Consider the following 20,030-nt stretch of genomic DNA (forward strand, 5'->3'; position numbering starts at 1 on the left):
CACCCTAAGCTTGGTTGTTGTTCCTCCTTTTAATTTTTTTCTATTTCGCCTGTGATATGTAAATTATATTTTCTTTTTTTTTCAAAAAGGTAACTTCTTTAATCCGTATGCCTCGTATTGTACTGCAAAGTCACGGAAATTAAATTTAACGACAATAAACGAATTGATAAATGTAAATGTTTTTTTTTTTTTTTTTACTTCCGCGGTCATATGACGTCATCAATGCGCATGCGCATCGAAATCCTGAGGCCTTTGGAAATTGGAATTGTTTTTTTGGGGTGAGTTAAAGAAAAGAAATAGAAAGAAAAATAGTTTAATGATGTGATTTGCAAATGTGAAGTAACAATGGGATCAGGTGTGGGATCTTTGAGCGGTAGTTTGTGGGAGAAGAAGGAAACATCTTAGTTCGTGGATCTTGGACTTGGAGAACAGAAAGGGAACGCGTCAAGAGACAAGACTCAAGTGTCCGTGGTAAAGGTTGTTTAAGCTTATTAAACTCGATTAATTTGCTTTTGGTATTCATAAATGTGCACACGCAATGTTAGGTGGAAGAAGGTAAAGCCGACAACCTTTTCGGCAAAACACGAGCATTGATGCGAGATTACTATTATTATGATATTATTTTACAACACATATTTAGATTGTGCGGTTGAGTCTCCTTTCCAATGGTGCAAATGGCACAAAACCTGGCGTATAAAAAGAGAGAGAACAGCGACGCAATACTTTCATATTCATTGATGATGGATGGGGATGGATAGAAATAATTAAAATATATATTACATGATCGATGCAACGGACAATCTTGGCGTGTGTCCCGCAGGATAACATCCTGGGAGTGGCAATGATGCAGGGGTGTGTGGGAGTGGCAATGATGCAGGGGTGTGTGGGAGTGGCAATGATGCAGGGGTGCGTGGGAGTGGCAATGATGCAGGTGTGTGTGGGAGTGGTAATGATGCAGGGGTGTGGGAGTGGCAATGATGTAGGGGTGTGTGGGAGTGGCAATGATGTAGGGGTGTGTGGGAGTGGCAATGATGCAGGTGTTGGGAGTGGCAATGATGCAGGGGTGTGTGGGAGTGGTAATGATGCAGGGGTGCGTGGGAGTGGTAATGATGCAGGGGTGCGTGGGAGTGGTAATGATGCAGGGGTGCGTGGGAGTGGTAATGATGCAGGGGTGCGTGGGAGTGGTAATGATGCAGGGGTGCGTGGGAGTGGTAATGATGCAGGGGTGTGTGGGAGTGGCAATGATGCAGGTGTGTGGGAGTGGCAATGATGCAGGGGTGCGTGGGAGTGATAATGATGCAGGGGTGCGTGGGAGTGGTAATGATGCAGGGGTGCGTGGGAGTGGTAATGATGCAGGGTGTGTGGGAGTGGTAATGATGCAGGGGTGTGTGGGAGTGGTAATGATGCAGGGGTGCGTGGGAGTGGTAATGATGCAGGGGTGCGTGGGAGTGGTAATGATGCAGGGGTGCGTGGGAGTGGTAATGATGCAGGGGTGCGTGGGAGTGGTAATGATGCAGGGTTGCGTGGGAGTGGTAATGATGCAGGGTTGCGTGGGAGTGGTAATGATGCAGGGGTGTGTGGGAGTGGTAATGATGCAGGGGTGGGTGGGAGTGGTAATGATGCAGGGGTGCGTGGGAGTGGTAATGATGCAGGGGTGCGTTGGAGTGGTAATGATGCAGGGGTGCGTGGGAGTGGTAATGATGCAGGGGTGCGTGGGAGTGGTAATGATGCAGGGGTGCGTGGGAGTGGTAATGATGCAGGGGTGTGTGGGAGTGGTAATGATACAGGGGTGTGTGCGGGTGGTAATGATGCAGGGGTGTGTGGGAGTGGCAATCATGCAGGGGTGCGTGGGAGTGGTAATGATGCAGGGGTGCGTGGGAGTGGTAATGATGCAGGGGTGCGTGGGAGTGGTAATGATGCAGGGGTGTGGGAGTGGTAATGATGCAGGGGTGTGTGGGGGTGGTAATGATGCAGGGGTGTGTGGGAGTGGTAATGATGCAGGGGTGCGTGGGAGTGGTAATGATGCAGGGGTGCGTGGGAGTGGTAATGATGCAGGGGTGCGTGGGAGTGGTAATGATGCAGGGGTGCGTGGGAGTGGTAATGTCTAATGATGCAGGGCCGTGTGGGAGTGGTAATGATGCAGGGGTGTGTGGGAGTGGTAATGATGCAGGGGTGCATGGGAGTGGTAATGATGCAGGGGTGCGTGGGAGTGGTAATGATGCAGGGGTGTGTGGGAGTGGTAATGATGCAGGGGTGTGTGGGAGTGGTAATGATGCTGGTGTGTTTGGGAGTGGTAATGAAGGGTTGTGGGGGAGTGGTAATGATGCAGGGGTGTGGGGGAGTTGTAATGATGCAGTGGTGTGTGGGAGTGGTAATGATGCAGGGGTGTGTGGGAGTGGTAATGATGCAGTGGTGCGTGGGACTGCTAATGATGCAGAGGTGCGTGCGAGTGGTAATGATGCAGGGGTGTGTGGGAGTGGTAATGATGCAGAGGTGTGTGCGAGTGGTAATGATGCAGGGGTGTTGGAGTGGTAATGATGCAGGGGTGTGTGGGAGTGGTAATGATGCAGGGGTGTGTGGGAGTGATAATGATGCAGTGGTGCGTGGGACTGCTAATGATGCAGATGTGCGTGCGAGTGGTAATGATGCAGGGGTGTGTGGGAGTGGTAATGATGCAGAGGTGTGTGCGAGTGGTAATGATGCAGGGGTGTTGGAGTGGTAATGATGCAGGGGTGTGTGGGAGTGGTAATGATGCAGGGGTGTGTGGGAGTGGTAATGCAGGGGTGTGTGGGAGTGGTAATGCAGGGGTGTGTGGGAGTGGTAATGATGCAGAGGTGTGTGTGAGTGGTAATGATGCAGGGGTGTGTGGGAGTGTTAATGATACAGGGGTGTGTGGGAGTGTTAATGATGCAGGGGTGTGTGGGAGTGGTAATGATGCAGGGGTGTGTGGGAGTGGTAATGATGCAGGGGTGTGTGGGAGTGGTAATTGTACAGGGGTGTGTGTGAGTGGTAATGATGCAGGGGTGTGTGGGAGTGGTAATGATGCAGGGATGTGTGCGAGTGGTAATGATGCAGGGGTGTGTGGGAGTGGTAATGATGCAGGGGTGTGTGGGAGTGGTAATGATGCAGGGGTGTGCGCGAGTGGTAATTATGCAGGGGTGCATGGGAGTGGTAATGATGCAGGGGTGCGTGGGAGTGGTAATGATGCAGGGGTGTGTGGGAGTGGTAATGATGCTGGTGTGTTTGGGAGTGGTAATGAAGGGTTGTGGGGGAGTGGTAATGATGCAGGGGTGTGGGGGAGTTGTAATGATGCAGTGGTGTGTGGGAGTGGTAATGATGCAGGGGTGTGTGGGAGTGGTAATGATGCTGGTGTGTTTGGGAGTGGTAATGAAGGGTTGTGGGGGAGTGGTAATGATGCAGGGGTGTGGGGGAGTTGTAATGATGCAGTGGTGTGTGGGAGTGGTAATGATGCAGGGGTGTGTGGGAGTGGTAATGATGCAGGGGTGAGTGGGAATGATGCAGCGGTGCGTGGGAGTGGTAATGATGCAGGGGTGCGTGGGAGTGATAATGATGCAGTGGTGCGTGGGACTGCTAATGATGCAGAGGTGCGTGGGAGTGGTAATGATGCAGAGGTGCGTGCGAGTGGTAATGATGCAGGGGTGTGTGGGAGTGGTAATGATGCAGGGGTGTGTGGGAGTGGTAATGATGCAGGGGTGTGTGGGAGTGGTAATGATGCAGGGGTGTGTGGGAGTGGTAGTGATGCAGGGGTGCGTGGGAGTGGTATTGATGCAGGGGTGTGTGGGAGTGGTAATGATGCAGGGGTGTGTGGGAGTGGTAATTATGCAGGGGTGTGTGGGAGTGGTAATGATGCAGGGGTGTGTGGGAGTGGTAATGATGCAGGGGTGTGTGGGAGTGGTAATGATGCAGAGGTGTGTGGGAGTGGTAATGATGCAGGGGTGTGTGGGAGTGGTAATGATGCAGGGGTGTGTGGGAGTGGTAATGATGCAGGGGTGTGTGGGAGTGGTAATGATACAGGGGTGTGTGGGAGTGGTAATGATACAGGGGAGTAGTGTAATAATGTTGATCCTGGGACACCTCCAAATTCCCATTGACTTACATGTTAATTTTCCTCTCTCCTCATTAACCCAAAGCACCTCTATTTCTCTCACCCTGTTCTTTACGAACCTTCTCACCTTTTGACATGCTATCCTTATTCATTAGACCACTTAAACACCTGTGATCCTTCTGACCTTATGGACCTTTTAACCTTTTACTCTTAATATCATCTGGTGAATATAACCCACTCAAACATCGACCCGACAAATATTTGTTTATGTGTGGGAAATAATTTAATTCTCCTACAACTCTCTTCACCGTCTAATATATTGACAAAGTATATGTTTGAGTTTGGTTCTTTTTCAAGATACAGTGGGACCTCTAAATCCGAATTTAATTCGTTCCAGCGGCAGTTCGGATTGGGAAAAGTTCGGAATTAGAAACTATTTTCCTCATAAGAAATAATGGAAAGTGAATTAATCCGTTCCTGGACCCCAAAAACCCATTATCAAGACACTGTTAACTGCAAATACACATGATTCAAGGTAAAATGAGATGAGTAAATGCCCTAAATATCAAATAATAATAATTATAAAAACAAGAAATAAATGTACTAACATGAAAATAACTGCATTTACCTTAGTGGAGAGTTCTGATGGTGCATGTGGAAGCCGGAGAGGAGGAAGGAGGGAGAGGGTTTTATTGCTTGGAAGGTGAGGCACCTTCCAAGCTAACATCAGATGACTGTGCTTCTGGTGTTTGCTCTCTTTGTCTCTTAACACCACGTGTAGAGGGTTGGGGCTCACTAGGCTTGCTTTCTTTAGAGAACCACCTCTCCAAAGTTGCCTGGTGTTGGCGACTCTTCTCCTCAAGATAAGCCTTCACAGAAGGGGCAAACTCCTCATGAATCCACTCAGTGAAGAACTGCCTGGTAGCCCATGCTTTCATGTTTGCCCTCCACGTTCGGTTATAGAAATACATTCGGAATTAGGGACAAAATTTTCTCGAATTTACGGTTCGGAATTAGAGTAGTTCGAGATGAGGGGCGTTCGGAATTAGGGGTCACTACTGTATTTTAACTGAGTTAAAATAAAATGATAAACCTCCCTCAATGTTCTTGTTTGGGTGCCTCCAGTGCCACATACCATTTTTAAATTAAAGTATATATTTTCCTGACAACCATTAAAGTTTTCCGTCCACTCAAAAATATTTCCATCTTTTTTACCCAACTCACCAGTATTTAAATTAATTCTCTTATTTGTTTTGTGAACTTTTTTACCAGTTGCCTTTTCAATTATACCTATTTGATATTTTTCACATTCATTATGTTTTCCATTTATATACCAAGGTTGATTACACCTCCACTCTTTAGTCTGGTTGATACTTGGTTCTATCATTTATATATTAATAAAAAAGGTGGCGGTAGTCCTTAAAATCCCTAACCCCCCTTTTTAACTTATCACTTATATATATCTTATCACTTATATATATCTTATCACTAATATATATCACTTATATAGATCTTATCACTTATATATATCTTATCACTTATATACTTATATAACCATAAGGGAGACTATCAATCCCATTTTCTAAAATAAACCGCCTTTCATCAAAAGCTCCTAATGCTTTCTTATTCACCTCTTCTGTATATAATTGATGTTTATAACTTCTTATTCCATTAATCTTTCTAAACTCTTCTTTCTTTGTTGTTAAACAGTTATAATAATCCTTAAAGTTTATTGTTTCTTTGATAACATTTTTCTTTACACCTTTTAACTTCTTATCAGTCTTTTCAACGTTATTCACAATATATTTATAAGCATAAGCCTTGGACCTCAATCCCACAAATTCACTCATAACATTTCCTCCTAATTCATCCTTGAACTTTCCAATCACCTTTTTATTTTTAGAAGAGAACAACTCACTCTCTGGACTATAATTACTTGTATCATAAATATTAATGTCCTTTTTCATGTCTGAATAAACATCATCAGTATTAATTTTCAAAATAAAACTATCTGTATCCATGTAAAGTAGATTAACATCATTTTGATATTTCTTCCTCAAGTTATTATAAAAGTAATCATACATTAATGACTTTGACAAATCAAGAATTGATGTTCCAATATAAATAGGTTTGTCCATTTCAATACTCTCTTTAATCAAATGGATCGCACAAAAGTTCTCAGTAAAGACCTCAACTCTCGTAAAACTCGGTCTATTAATTAATTTTGATGCTTGTTCCCAAGATGTTGATAGTCTGATATTTTGTCCTTTCCTCACATTCTCCATAGTCTTACCAAAGACCGCATTATTCATCAATTTATAAAAGACTTTCTCAAAATCTGTTTTTGACTCTGTTCTTCTTTGTGTATTAAAATCAATGTACCCCTTTAACCAATAACTTTAATTGAACTTTAGAATCCTATGTATCTTTTCAACACGGAGGCCCTTTGAAAGACATTGTCTCAAATTTCTTTGATGAAGAACATAATTTTTCTTGTTGTATAGTGTTGTTAGAAGCTTCTCTGATGCTTTACCCTTTACATTAAATGATTGTTGATAATCACTTAACCACTCATTCTTTGGAATTTCCTTTTCACAAGCAAATGGGAGATCTTTGTGTAGGTTATGGAGTTCCTCTGGATATTTCAAATCAACTTCAAAATAATAACCAACCTTTGAATCATCCAATTCTTTTTGTGTAGAGATACATACATCTTGTAAAACCTTTTTGTAGTCTTTTTCCTTTACCCATCTAAGTTTTCCATAAGGAAGAGCCTGAGACATTGCCCAACCATACAAGTTATTTGAGTCATAGTACATTAAGTAAGAACTCTCTTTTGTTGAATCATAATTTGGAAGATATTTGTTATTTACTTTTGTATATCTCTTTGAACAGACTTGTGAAATTCCACCTCTTTTTGACTTTTCAATCATCAAGAGCATGTCAACATCTGTTATTAAATCCAAAGCTTGTTTTGTCATTTTCAACCGCGCTCCAAGCAAGACCAGGAGCAGTGTAATAGTGAGCAGGATCCAATCCATATCCAGAATGACAGATTGTTCTGAAAGCCTCAAAGACATCAGCTAGAAGAAGAACATCAGTTTTGAGATACAAATCATGATACTCACCAAGATTCTTGATGTTATATTTTTTCCAAACATTTTGTGCGTGTACATAATCTTTATCAGGTATATGACTATTATTTAATTTATTATAGAAATTTTCTTTTGAAGGAATTTGTTTCATTGAATCTCTCAAATGAGTCCATATAGTCATCTATCTATAATTCCAGTAATCTCTGTGTGTCTGTGTGTGTGTGTGTGTGTGTGTGTGTGTGTGTGTGTTTGTCTGTGACCGCTGTTTCTCGACAACTACCGGTCCGATATACTTGAAACTTGCCAGGTATATTGCTGGGGACCTGAGGATGTGCCTTTTCAAGGTTTCATATTAATCGGAGAAGTAGTTACCGAGCTATGGCGATTTAGCCTTCGCCGTTCGCTTTGGCTTTGCGAATGGACCAAACCATTTCATGTAAATAGAGAGGGGGGGGGGGGGGGGGTTCTACCGTACTCGCAAGCCGTTCGCTTTGGCTTTGCGACTGGACCAAACCATTTCATGTAAATAGAGGGGGGGGGGTTCTGTGGTCGTTACTGCCACGTGGTTTCAAAGTTTTTTTTTGTTGTTGTTGTTTGCACGCATGTTTTTTTGCACCCACGTACGGGCACGCCCTAGTAGGGATAAATTCCCTTTTGTGTTAGTAAATCTTTGTCTGAAAAATACTCTGAAAGACATGGAAACTCTTTTAGATTTTGAACCAAGTTAACCAATGGACTTGCCATGAATTTAAATGTATCAAGAAATCTGATATTAGTAATAGGAGATGTGTGAATTGTTTTTGTGAATGAAATGTATTTCTGATCCGTGTTAGGAATTACTGAAATGTGTCCAGATGTCTTTGAAAGTTCATTAATAAATAGATGTGTATCATAATGAGCGTTGTTATGAAGAAAGACAGGAATGAAAGAGGGGAGTTGATAATTAATATTACAACTTTGATGAGCCGGACAATTCTCTAATTTACCAGTGAGATGACAATGGTCTCTAACCTTTCGACCTTTACCAATTTTCTCCTCAAAAATATGACAGACATTGTTTTTTATAAATTCCCTTTTTTCTTTACTTGTTAAGGACATTGGTTTATTGGTTTCTCTCATTATCTTGGTTAATCGAACACAGTCTTTTTCTAGTCGTTTCACAAACTCCTCTGGGGTATTTGAGCCTCTATACTCCTCTAACTTGTTATATTCATCACCAACGGATGATTTGATATCTATCTATAATTCCAGTAATCTCTGTGTGTATGTATGTATGTATGTATGTATGTATGTATGTATGTATGTATGTATGTATGTCTGTTTGTCTGTGACCGCTGTTTCTCGACAACTACCGGTCCGATATACTCTAAACTTGCCAGGTATATTGCTGGGGACCCGAGGATGTGCCTTTTCAAGGTTTCATATTAATCGGAGAAGTAGTTACCGAGCTATGTCCAAAAAACGATTCAACCAATCAGAGAGCAGCGAGCTATCACGTGTGCCGAACGTGGCGAACAGACTCTGCCTCGGACGGCACATTTGAGAGCGTATTCATTTATTTCACGTTGGCAAACTATGTTGGCTCTTTCCAAAGCCTTGACTTCGTATACAAAAACTGCCATGGGTTGGCAACCATTGCATTTGCTTGATCTGCCGAATGGTCTCTTTCTGTGTTGAAGTTCTTTGGAAGGGAGGTCATCTGTTATTGTTACGGATTTGGCCCTAAGGGTTGTTGTTATGATTATTGTTGTTGATTCTAAGTATTCTGGTGATTGTGGTTGAAGGGAAAGGGTTATTATAGTTAAAAGATTTAAAAGCGATCCTGGTAAAATGTGGCCGGAAATCCGGATAGTGACCGGAAGAGGTGGAGCGAGAAAGAGGAGGCGGTAGGAGATCATGAACAGACGTTGTTGTTGAAGCTCCGGACCGAGCGTTCGACGTACAGTGCGAGTGAACTTTGCGTCCTTGAAGGGAAGTTCGGGCGATAAGAGTTATCGCCGGAGTGCGTGGAGCCTGTGTCGTCGGGTATCCTCATTGAGGTTCCGGAGGATCCTGGCCTCAAAGCCCGTGTTCGAGGGAAAGCCGTCCGCCATCTTCGCCACGCGAGCAACCTGCAGTGAACCGGTTTTGGTCGTGTCGGCTGGGCATTATTCCCCGGTGGTTTGCCCGGGGACGGCTGTGCCAGAAAGGGCACTTGAGAATTATACGGAGGCTCGCGGATTGAACCGCAACGTGTACGTCGGAGCGCGTCTTTGTGAGGTTCCTTTCCACCGCTGTATTGCGGGGTGCTGAACAACGTGGCCTCGATCGCCTATGCCTCAATTGACTTTGATCGGGCCTTGACTCCCCGATCGCGGGAGCGCACAGAGACATTGGGACTTCACCTTGGAGGGGTGCAGAGACATTGGGGAGGTGCCGTGAGTTTGGGGTTACGGGGCTGGATAAGGTTACCACCGTAAGATTTGATAGTAGGGGTGATTGCCCCCATTGTTGTTTGGCTCTTGTGTGATTTATAATATATTTATTGTTTGTTCATAACCTGGTGTGGTTGCATTATTGATTTGACTGTTTCCTTTGCTGGTTCCATTGAGGGTTTCATTATTTGCTTGATTTCAACCAAGGATAACACATCTTTCTGCCGGGGACCCTCTCGGTGTTCGGAGGTCTACCGAGACCAGAGGTAAGGGGGGGACCCCGTAACAGAAATTGGGGGCTCGTCCAATTGTGATATTCGTGGGCTTGCAATTGGATCTGCGTCTGGGATATAAAAATTCCTAAATTTAGTCCGGGAAAGAATTCCCTAACATTCCCAGAATTCCCAAATTTGGAACTTTTTCCAACATTCTCAATTTCTTTCCAAAAACAAACAACCCCAAAAAAAAAAAATTTTTTTTTTTTGTTTGTTAAAAATTTCTTGTGTGAAGGTTAACAGGTGTTACCAGTCGTCACTATGGAGTTTGACGTAGAGAAGTTTACAGTGACCCGTAGTGGAGCACAGTTCAGAGCGTTAGTAAAATCGGACCTCTGGAAATTGGCCAAACATTTTAGCTTGGAGGTCCGAACTAATATGAAGAAGGCAGAGTTGCAGACAGTGGTGATACAATCTATGGTGGGATTAGAAGCATGGGAAGAGGTAGCCTGGGATTGGTTACCAGAAGAGCAAGAAAATGTGGAGCTCCTGAAACTGGAGATGCAATTACAGAGCCAGGAAAGGGAAAAAGCACAGGAACGAGAACTCCAGGAAACGTTAGAAGACAAAAAAGCAGAGGAAAGGAGAGTGGAAAGAGAACTCCAGGAAAGGTTAAAAGTACAGGAAAGAGAACTCCAGGAAAGGTTAGAAGACAAAAAAGCAGAGGAAAGGAGAGCTGCAAGAGAACTCGAAGCAGAGGAGCGAAGAGCCGAAAGGGAGTTAAAGGACCGTGAATTGGCGCGTCAGCAGGAAATTAAGTCAAGGAGCTGGAGTTAATGAGAGAACGGGGAGAGGTACCATCCCTGCTGACTGGTTCGACACCTAGTCAGAACACCTGGGATGTTGGCAGACATGTGAAGCTGGTTCCACCCTTCAATGAAAAGGAGGTAGCCAAGTTTTTTCCACACTTTGAGAAAGTGGCTCGACAGTTAAACTGGCCTGAGGAGTACTGGTCCATACTAGTGCAAAGTGTTCTGGTGGGTAAAGCTAAAGAGATTTATTCGGCTTTACCGATTGACCAATGTGCAGATTACGAGGTATTGAAGAAACACATTCTCAAAGCCTATGAATTGGTCCTGGAAGCTTACCGGCAAAAATTCCGGAATGCCAGGAGGAGGGAGAGTGAGACCCATGTGGAATTTGCCAGAGTGAAGGAAACCATGTTTGATAGGTTGTGTGATTCAAAAGGAGTTGGGAAAGACTTCGAACTATTGCGACAATTGATCCTGGTGGAGGAATTCCAACAGTGTGTCCACGAGGACATTAAAGTTCATCTGGAGGAAAGGAAAGTACCAAAGCTGTATGAGGCAGCCACCATGGCAGATGACTATGCCTTAACACACAGGATGGGGTTCCACAAACCGAACTTCTCGCCCAGACCTAGCCAGGGGAGCTATGGTACATCAGGGGCGGAGAATGAAAATCCATGGGGGCGGCCTCGGGATGAAAATGAGGTCCACTTTGACACCACGACTTCTAGAAATCAGAAGACTGCGGTTCCAAGACAGAAGTGTGCGGGGGACTCGAGGGGGACTATCATCCGGGGGACTCGAGGCAGACCGCCGCCCCCATGCCTTGGAAGACCACGAGGTTCTCCTCCGGGCCTACTTGCACTTTTTGCCATAAACCTGGACACTGGATGTCCAACTGTTATGCTCTGGGAAAGGAAAATCAGGAGCGGAGTTCGACTAGTACGACTCCAAATGCGATGGCCATTGTGAGAAATCGCCCTCAAAAGGGTTACCAACCATTTATTTCCGAGGGGTTTGTGTCACTGGATGGAGCCTCGACTAACCGGAGACCGGTTAGGATATTGAGGGACACAGGAGCACATCAATCTTTAATGCTTGAAGGCATCTTGCCATGGTCCGAGGAGACGGCAACTGGGGATAGTGTTCGTTTACAGGGGATTGGTGGCTGTGTTAGTGCTCCACTGCATGTCATCCATTTGGAGTCCGATTTGGTGTCAGGACCGGTCACCGTCGGTTTACAAGACCACGCTTCCTGTAGAGGGAGTATCGGTTGTTATCGGGAATGATTTGGCCGGTGGTCAAGTTTATGGTAACCCTATGGTTGTTAAAAAGCCCAGTAGGGAAAATAACACCACACCAGTTAGGGATGGCGACAAGTTTAGCAAGTTATTTGCAGGTGGACTGAACTTCAAAACAAAGGAAGGTGTTTTGGAGTCTGCCTTCAGCAACTATGGACCGTTTTTGGAAGTGCTGCTGATAAGACAGGGAGACACGAAAGTCAAGAGGGTTTGGCTTTGTCACGTTTGAAAACTCACAGGACACCAGAGAGGCAGAAAAGGATCTGAATAGCAAGGAGTTGGAGGGTCGGACCATCACAGTAGGAAAGGCATTTCTTAGGGGTCGAGGGGGCTACAGAGGAGGACCACGGAGTAGTAGTGGTGGTGGCCGCAAGCGATATTATTATGGAGGCTTCCAGAGTTATGACCGCTCCCGAAGGAAGGATTATCAGAGCAGTGGCCGAGAAGGAGACCGCCAGTCAGGTGACTACTGTAACAAGTGGTCCCACCGTAATTATTAGGAGTCCGGAAAAGTTGAAGCACTGAATGCTGCGGAGCCGTCGAGCCAAGATTCCTACACGGACTAACCGTGAACGCCACGTTCCTAAAGGCGTCCAGGTAGTGAACTTCCCTGCACGGACTAACCATGAACTCCATGTTCCTAAAGGCGTCCATGTAGTGAACTTTCCTCCCCGGACTAACCGTGAACTCCACGTTCCTAAATGCGTCCATGTAGTGAATACTTCCAGGCCTCACCACCCAACCACCATGGAACCTGGCTTTCAGCTTGGCCTCCCAGGGAAAGTGCTATAGATTTAATAATTATAATAATAATAATACATTTATTTTATATAGCGCTTTTCAAGAAGCCCAAAGGCACTTTGACAGAGTACAAAAAACAAGTGCAAAAAGACAAAAATCAATAGGTAAATAATATCAAAGTAAAAGGAAGGAGAAGGAGAAGAGATAGTCAGGGGTTAAATGCTGTGGGTTAAATGTTGAATGCAGTGTTGAACAGGTGGGTCTTGAGTGATGTTTTGAATGTGGTGAGTGAGGAGGAGTCTCTGATGGTGTGAGGTAGTGAGTTCCAGAGGGTGGGAGCAGCGATGGAGAAGGCCCTGTCCCTCCAGGATCTGAATTTGGTCCGGATGGGGGGGGGGGGGGGGGGGGGGAGGTCAGGAGGTTGGTACCAGCAGAGCGGAGGTTGTGGGTAGGAGTGTGTCTGGAGAGGAGGTCAGTCAGGTAGGATGGGGCCAGGTTATGGAGGGCTTTGTAGGTCAAGAGGAGGATTTTGTACTGGATTCTCTGGGGGATGGGGAGCCAGTGAAGCTTATAAAGGACGGGGGTGATGTGGTCACGGGTTCGGGAATGGGTGAGTAGACGGCAGCGGAGTTCTGAATGTATTGGAGTTTATTGGTGATTATTGAGGGTGAACCATAGAGGAGGCTGTTGCAGTAGTCCAGACGGGAGGTGATGAAGGCGTGGATGGGGGTTTCTGCAGCCGTGGAAGAGAGGGATGGACGGAGACGGGCGATGTTTTTCAGGTGAAAGAAGGCTGTCTTTGTGATCTGTTTAGTGCATTTGTCGAAGGAGAGGGTTTGGTCAAAGATGATGCCAAGATTCCGGATGTGAGGGGAGGTGGATACTGGGAAACCGTCGATGTTGAGGGCAAAGTTATGGGTGGATTTGGTGAGCGTTTTTGGGCCAATGATGATTATTTCAGATTTATCATAGTTAAGTTTGAGGAAGTTGATTTGAAGCCAGGATTTTATTTCAGTGATGCAGTTTGTCAGGATAGAGTGGGTGGCGGTGGAGATGGACTTGGTGGAGATGAAAAGCTGGATGTCATCGGCGAAGCAGTGGAATTGGAGACCATGAAGGCGGATTAAGTGACCAAGGGGGGGACAGGTACAGGATGAAGAGGAGGGGGCCAAGAATTGAACCTTGGGGGAGGGGAGCAGTGGGGGATTTGCAGTTATTGATGGAGATGAACTGGCATCTGTCAGAGAGGTATGATTTGATCCAAGAGAGGGCAGTGCCGGTAATGTTAAAGGTGGTTTCAAGTCGGGTGAGGAGGATGGTGTGATTGATGGTGTCAAAGGCGGCACTGAGGTCGAGGAGGATGCGAATGTTGAGGTTGCCGGCGTCAGAGGAGAGGAGAAGGTCGTTGGTGATTTTGAGGAGAGCAGTTTCAGTACTGTGGTTGGAGCGGAATCCGGATTGGAATGTTTCATACAAGTTATTGGCAGAGAGGTGATGTTTGAGTTGAGTGGCTACAGCGCGTTCCAAAACTTTTCACAGAAAGGGTAGGTTGGAGATGGGTCTGAAGTTGTTTAGGGTGTAAGGGTTTAGTCCAGGTTTTTTCAGAATGGGGGTAACCAGCAATTTTGAGGGATGGTGGGACGATGCCTGTAGACAGGGAGGAGTTTATTGTTGCAGTGATAAGTGGAGAGAGAGCAGGAAGGGAGGCCTTGACAAAGCTGGAGGGGATGGGGTCAAGAGTGCAGGTGGCAGTTTTCATTCCTATGAGGAGTTCAGAGAGGTCAGTAGGGGAGACTGGGGAGAACTGAGACAGGGGTTGGCAGGATAAGGGGGGGCAGGTGGTTTGAGGGGGAGCGGGTGCGGTGTTGGTTAAGCTGTTGTAGATGTTGTCAATTTTGCTTTGGAAGACTGAAAGGAAGGAGATGCAGTTGTCTACTGTGAATGACTGGGTGGTGGTGTTCAGGGGCTGAGGAGTTTGTTTATTGTAGAGAAGAGTGCTTTTGGGTTTCCGGAGCCAGAGTGGATAATTTGAGAGTAGTAGGTGGAGCGGGCGTGGGAGAGGGCATCTTTGTAGTGCTGTAGGTGGTCCTTGTAGGCTTGGGAGTGAATTGTGAGACCTGTTTTATTGCGGAGTCTTTCAAGTTGGCGAGCATGAGTTTTCATCAGGCGGAGTTCAGGGGTAAACCAGGGAGCAGAATGGGTGAAAGAAACTGATTTGGTTTTTATAGGCGCAAGCTGGTCAAGGCAGGAGGTGAGAGTGTGGTTGTAGTAGTCAGTGAGGTCAGAAGGGGTGTGGAGGTCAACGAAGGGAGAAGTGGACATTTTTTCAGAGAGGGTGGATGAGAATGAGGTAGGTGAAAGAGCCTTTAGCTTACGGAAGTTGATTGTGCGATAATGCCTTGGTGCTGGGGTGGGGATGTTGATGGTCATAGTGATGGCTAAGTGGTCAGAGAGGGTGAGGTCGGAGCCAGAGAGATGGTGCAAAATTAATCCAGTAGAGCAGACAAGGTCCAGAATGTGCCCATGGTTATGGGTAGTAAAGTTGACATGTTGAGTGAGGTTAAAGCAGGTGAGTAAATCAGTGAAGTCAGTGGTTATGTGGAGTCCATGTGGATATTGAAATGACCGAGGAGGAGGATTGAGGGGGAGAGGGAACAGAGCTGGGTCAGAAAGTAGGAGAAGTCAGACAGGAATGATGGGTGTGGTTTGGGAGGGCGGTAGACGACAGCCATGACTGACTGCATGTGACCAGAGAGTTTAAAAGCCAGGTGTTCAAATGATGGAGCAGATGAGATGGAGATTAGGCTGGTCTTGATGTCCTGTTGGTGTATTACGGCAATTCCACCACCTCGGCCCTCCGAGCGTGGTTTATTGATGTATGAATATCCATTGGGTGTAGTGAGGTTGAGTGAGAAGTAGTCCAGAGGTTGTTGCCAGGTTTCAGTGAGACAGAGAATGTCCAGTTTATTATCCAGAATGTAGTCGTTCAGGATGAGGCTTTTGTTGTTGAGGGACCGGGTATTGAACAGGGTGAGCTTCATGTTTGTTTGTACGGTGGGGATGAACTGAGGTGATTTAGCCAGGGTTTGCAGACAGGAGGTGCGATCATGTGCGTTGCTGTGACCAGGTGCGCTGGGACTATGAGTGGGAGTGCGCTGAGCCGACCAGAGTACGGGAATGAAGTGACCTGTTTGTAAGTAAACAAACTTACGACCAGAGCCTCTATGAATATATCTGGGTCGTCGCAGGAGTCCGTGGTATTTGATTGCAGGGATGCATGATGGGGTGGAGTAAGTGTTGAGCAGAAGTAGCCTTGCAGCGGAATACCTTAGAGCCATGCCAGGCAGGAGCGAAGGGGACGAGGACAAGGCCAAGGTCGAGGAGGACGAGTAGGCCTTGCCAGTGGAAGCGGCTTGCCAGAAGCGGCGAGCAAGACAGTAAAGGCCGAAGCGGCAGATGAGGCGCAGGACAGTTCAGGAGCAGGCCTGAGGCAACGGTGGAAGAGCCGGGCAGGCGAAGCCAGGAGCAGAGCCGGGACCGAGCAGAGAGCAGACCAACGGCCAAAAAGCCACCACGACCACCAGAAAAGCAGACTATGTACAATGACCCAGTCGGAGAAGCGGCGAGCAAGACAGTAAAGGCTGGAGCGGCAGACGAGGCGCAGGACAGTTCAGCAGCGGGCCTGAGGCAACAGTGGAAGAGCCGGGCAGGCGAAGCCAGGAGCAGAGCCGGGACCGAGCATGGGGCAGATCCAACGGCCAAAAAGCCGCCACGACCACCAGAAAAGCAGACTATGTTCAATGACACAGTCGGAGAAGCGGCGAACAAGTAACGCCAGCGTCCTCTCCAGACCGGACCGGAAGCGGATTTCAATTCATTCATTTGCTGGGCTGTGGGTTTTTGATCACAACCCCTTAACCTTCATTCAAGAGAAACTAGAAGTAAAAATGGGCCCGCCATCCTCGTGCGAGGAGGGCCCGCCATCTCGTGTGCCTGAAGCCTCCGCAACCCAATGCGTATTGCGCTCCTCCATATACATTTCCCTGGGGTCCTGGGTCGCTTCTAACCCCTCTTCTAATTCCCCCACCGGCATCCAGTCGCCTTGACCATCCATGGCACGATTTTTAAATTTAGGATTTTATAAAACAAAATTTCGGCCCACTCGTAATTTTGAGCGCGCTAAGCGCTTCAGGTCCGAATCCCACTCCTGACACCAAATGTTACGGAACCCAACGTCGGCCTCGGATCCCTTCTCGAGGGGGGATTAGTCCCCTCGTTTGTGACTGACCGACGTGAGTCCTGAAGCTGCACAAGCTCCCTCCAGAGGCAGGTGAGCAGCTTCGTTCGCGACCGCGGATAAGATGTTAATTTGCCGAGCGGATGGCAGCCGCGGCACGAACCGTTAACAGCAACTAGACCCGATTCTCAAACGTTGGCCAAAATCGCGCCACAGGTTTTCAATGAGGGAAAAGACAACAACGATGGATGTAGAGGAAAGAAAGGCAAAGGGCAAGAAATACAAATATGATTTATTTACTATTTACACAATTGAAAGCAACCAAGGAGTAGGAAAAGATAATAAAATAAAAACAGAAGAAGAAGAAGCGGACACAGTGAAAATGCTAGCTTATCTATTACAGTCTTAATTAACCCAGGGACAGCACAAACAAAGACAGACTCACATGGGGAATTGCAGAGTGGATTGGCTGGAAGGAGGAATGGGAAGGCCCAGGCCACTTTAGGCGTCGAGGTCCGGCTCCAGGAGTCGACTCGCATTCTTGGCGGGAAAACTTGGTGTCCAGCGGCGCGTATCATTCACCGCGAGCGGATGGGCGCTTCATGCTGGACTCCGGGCTCCTCAGCACCACTTCAGCGCCACTTCACGCCACTTCACGCCACACTCAACGTCCTTCCCTTACGCAACTCAGCAACTCTCCAGCGCAACTCTCCTTCTTCAGCCACTCTTGAACCCTCTCACTCAACTCCCCTTCTTCAGCCACTCTTGAACCCTCTCACTCAACTCTTAGAACTCCCTCCTTGACGCATGCACACACGTTTTATATCGCGCCTCGACCTCTCTCCGCGAGCTCTCTCGGCACGCCTACCGGGTCGCTTACTGCCGTACCGGTTGGCTCGCACGGCCTCCTTTGGCTCCGCCCTTGATGACGAGGGGCGGCCAACGCCCTGGATTCGGCGGCTCCTCCCCCTTCTTCTCCGAGCCCACCTCGTGGCTAATGGAGTCGCGGTGAAAACCGCCAAGTAGCTGCGGCAAAAACCACAAGCCCAAAGAACAGCGTAATGCAGTAAACCGCGCAGAGGAATTTGTTAATGCGGTTGACAAAAGGGGGATCCCATGGAGGTTCTGGGGAAATTGAAAGGGGATACTACCTTTGTTTGAATTCGATGCAATGCAGTGTTAACTAGTTGGAAACAGAGCCTTAACCTAATACACAGAATAAGGAAATAACTACCAACAAGGAGGAAATCTATGATTTGGCTACGTGATGGTATATGACCTAACTAAGGGACGCCCTTTGACCTTTATACACAACAACTGGAGGAAGGAGGGTGATATTTTACAATTTATTACACAATAAAAAAAACACAATTCTCATATCCACAACAATATATGATTGTTCGTTCATAACCTGGTGTGGTTGCATTATTGATTTGACTGTTTCTTTTGCTGGTTCCATTGAGGGTTTCATTATTTGCTTGATTTCAACCAAGGATAACACATCTTTCTGCCGGGGACCCTCTTGGGGTTCGGAGGTCTACCGAGACCAGAGGTAAGGGGGGACCCCGTAACAGTTATATATTGTGGTCATCTATTGCGAACTGTGGTGTCTGGCTGTGCATTCATCTGTCTTCCGTCTGTCTTCCGTTTATAGCGGTCACTTCCCGCGCTGCATTTGAAAAGTTCAACATTCACTTTTGAAAAGACGTTGATGCCAAATTTTGTTTTGCAACCAGGATATTTTGCCATCTTTTTAGACAACTCGAACCTCCACAATCTGATGTAGCACCACCATTTCGCAGTGGGCGGTATAAGTAGCTCAGAGTTTTGGTTCTGAGTGAAACCAAGAGTGCGACACTTTTTTTTCTTTTTTTTTTTGCATACAGAATCGAGGCTCGTGAAAGAGCTAACATTTATCACACAAACAAATCAAACAGACAAACAAACAAAGTATATAAAAAGGGGAGCGGTAGACAAGATGGGGAGAGATGGGGAAGCACACAAACGCAACATTTGAGAGCAGGGACATAGGGAGATGTGTGGGGGGTGGAGGCGTGGGAAGGGGGAGGGGGTTGGGAGAAGTATAAAACACAAGGACACCAAGGACTTCCAGGAAAGAAGTTGGTATTTCAAAAAAGTGGATTTAGGGTGAAATTAGCGGGGGTAGAAAAGATCAAGGTTTTGGATGGGGGAAGATAAGAGATGGTGGTGAACAGCTGTTTTAAAGACCTGGAGGGAGGAGTGGGATTGAAGAGAGTGAGAGAGATTGTTCCAGAGGCAGGAGAAAAGAGGAATGAAGGAGTGAAGGTGAGTAGAGAGTCTTGATTTTGGCAGTTTAACCATAAGAGGGCTGCTGGCAGATCTTGTGCGACCTGGAGGAATATTTGGGGGACAGAGCCCAGAGAGAGCTGGGGGAGCAAGGCCGGAGAGGAGTCTGTAGAAGACGGAAAGATCACCAACCTGCCTGCAGCGAGTGAGAGAAAGGCCCTCAGAATCGGCTTCATCGCAGGAGATTCCAATGATTCTGAAAAAAAAAAAAAAAAAAAAAAAATGCTTTGGTTTCAACAGCGTGAAGACGAGCTAGGTGTGAGGCAGGAGCACCAGCCCAGAGGGGAGATCAGTACTCCATTGAGCTGCGGATGAAAGCCTTGTATGTGGTGAGGAGCTCAGGTGTGCCAAGGAAGGACTTCGCACAACGGAGGATGCCCAGTCGGCGACTGGCTTTGGAGGCCAGCTTGGAAATGTGGTTTTCCCAGGAAAGATCATGGCAGATATATTTAATATCAATTTATAGATTTAACCTTTAAAAAGTCCATTGAATGTTATTTAAATTGATAGATGAACTTAAATGTATCCTATCATTGGGTTGGATACTTTGTCTCACCTTTCCTGTCACTTGGGACAGGTACTCTTCCTAGTTAACTATACAGTACATTCAGAAAGTATTCAGACCCCTTCACTTTTTTCACATTTTGTTATGTTGCAGCCTTATGCTGAAATCGTTTAAATTCATTTTTTTCCCTCATTAATCTACACTCAGTACCCCATAATGACAAAGAGAAAACAGGATTTTAGAAAGTTTTCCAAATTTATAAAAAATAAAAAACTGAAATATGACATTGACAATAAGTATTCATACCCTTTGCTATGAC

The 20,030-nt window shown here is 46.4% G+C and overlaps 1 protein-coding gene across 4 annotated transcripts in view; it reads left to right on the plus strand.

The window, feature by feature from the left end:
• The first annotated feature begins 202 nt into the window (after positions 1–202).
• LOC137437941 (uncharacterized) overlaps positions 203–20,030 on the plus strand; it is a 106,774-nt gene continuing 86,946 nt past the window's right edge. For 2 of the 4 annotated variants that reach the window (XM_068132717.2, XM_078766301.1), the window contains exon 1: positions 222–471. The gene's annotated coding sequence lies outside the window, so the exon portion shown is untranslated. Of the gene's footprint in view, positions 472–20,030 lie in introns of all 4 variants that reach the window. The other 2 variants (XM_068132714.2, XM_068132715.2) reach the window with 2 other exon arrangements.

This window comes from Myxine glutinosa, chromosome 12, assembly GCF_964187855.1.
Source record: "Myxine glutinosa chromosome 12, kmMyxGlut1.1, whole genome shotgun sequence".
Classification (NCBI taxonomy): domain Eukaryota; kingdom Metazoa; phylum Chordata; class Myxini; order Myxiniformes; family Myxinidae; genus Myxine; species Myxine glutinosa.